Below are 1,834 nucleotides of genomic sequence, written 5' to 3'. Positions count from 1 at the left end.
TGGCATGGGAATCCTGGTATGGACAAGAAATTCCTCCTGGGTCAAAGGCAGGAGGATGTCCAGGAAGGGAGAAGGGCGGGTCATGGATGGACCGAGTTTGCTTGGAGTCCCATGAGAAAAGGGGAAGCGAGAGCTCACCACCTTGTGGCCCCCAGCTTCCTGGTGTGCGGCTCTGGCGGCAGGTGTGGGGCTCTAGTCTCTGAAAGTATTGGGAGAGGGAAGGAGAAACTGGCGTCCCAGGCTTCCAGGGGAGGGGAAGCACGCGGGGTTGGGCGGCAAACCCCTCCAGCGTGAATGCGTTGCGGGGCGGGGGGCGGGGGGCGGGGGGGGGCACGATCTCCGCTTTGCCAGGTGCCCCAGCCCTAGCGCACGCCTCCGTTCCGCGTCCCAATCCACAGGCGCGCGCGAGGCGCACTCACCCTTCTCTCGGCGACGCGCGGGGCGCGGCGCGCGCACGGGCCCCTCCGCGGCCCCTCCGCCTCCCCTCCGCGCCTCTCCTCTCTTCCGGCAGAAAGTTAGCAGCGGGGAAGGAACTCGGGGCTGCAACAGCGCGCGGCGGCAGAGGCTGAAGCAGGAGCCGCGGCGGAGCCGGGAAGCGGGGGCGCTGCAGACGGAACAGGTGCAGCCGACGGGTCAGTGCGCCCCCCTCGGGGGTGGTGTAGGGCCACCCGGACTCCGCGGGAAGAGTGGGGAGTGGGGCCATGCAGCCGGGCTCTCCCCTGGCGCAGCGGGACAGCGGCCAGGGCCGGGGGTGCATTGGCGTCGCTTCACGCAGCCGGGGCGCCTGGGCGGCGGCGGCGGCTGAAACCATGTCCGGGCAGCGGCGGGGGCTGCTGCCGCGAGCCGGGAGCCGCGGTGGCCCCGTGGCCCGCACCTCCTCCGCCTCCGCCTCCGCCTCCAACTCTCACCGCGCCGCTGCCGCCCGGCGCCTCTGCTAAGTGGCCGCCGGCGAGCAAGTTGCTTTTTCTGTGCACCTTGTCCCTGTCCGTCACCTACCTGTGCTACAGCCTCCTGGGCGGCTCGCGCTCCCTGCAGTTCACCCTGGCGCTGCAGGAGCCGCTGCCGAGCCCCCGCCGAGCCCGCCGCCACCCTCTCTGCTGCCGCCCCCCGTGCGCCTCGGCACCCCCTCGCAGCCGCCCGCGCCGACGCCGGACAACGCGAGCCGCGGGGAGCCCCCGGAGCCCTCCGAGCAGCCCGCTGCCCCCGGGGCCGACGGCTGGGTGTTGGCAATCGGCGGCGGGGGCGTTCGGGACACCTGGCTCCGGACCCCGCTGGCCCCTGGCGAGATGATCACTGCGCCGAGCGAGCGCGCTGCTGGAGTGTGAAGCGCAGGAGACCAGCACCACCAACGAGGAGCTCGCAGGCCTGAGAGCGGCCAACGGGAGCATCGAGAGGCGCGGCGCCCTCAGCACCCCCGACTATGGGGAGAAGAAGCTGCCACACGCGCTCGTCATCGGGGTCAAGAAAGGAGGCACCCGCGAGCTGCTGGAGGAGATCCGAGTCCACCCGGACGTGCGGGCCTGCGGACCGTGGGCATAGAGCCACACTTCTTCGACAGGAACTACGAAAAGGGGCTGGAGTGGTACAGGTAGGACTCTGGGCTTGGCGCAGGGGATAGATGGGTGGGGAAGACCCAGAGGGAAAGCTGTGGCTTCCCACGCCCTTCGATATCCAGGCACCTCCCCGAGAACCCTTCGCCCCACGAGGGCTCTGCGGACCCTGGCGGGCCTGCTCGGGGGAGCGCGGAGAGGACTGGAGGCTGGCCAGGGATCGCTGTATTTCAGGGTTAGGGGAGCTGGTGTCACACTGCCCTGCCTGCCTCAGGCTCCTCACC

General features: G+C 70.7%; 1 pseudogene; it reads left to right on the top strand.

Moving 5' to 3' along the window:
• Positions 1 to 519: 519 nt before the first annotated feature.
• On the top strand, positions 520 to 1,588 carry LOC124232077 (heparan sulfate glucosamine 3-O-sulfotransferase 4-like; annotated as a pseudogene).
• Positions 1,589 to 1,834: the final 246 nt, after the last annotated feature.

This window comes from Equus quagga, unplaced genomic scaffold, assembly GCF_021613505.1.
Source record: "Equus quagga isolate Etosha38 unplaced genomic scaffold, UCLA_HA_Equagga_1.0 HiC_scaffold_21396_RagTag, whole genome shotgun sequence".
Lineage (NCBI taxonomy): Eukaryota > Metazoa > Chordata > Mammalia > Perissodactyla > Equidae > Equus > Equus quagga.
This window is presented reverse-complemented; position numbering and strand designations above follow the sequence as displayed.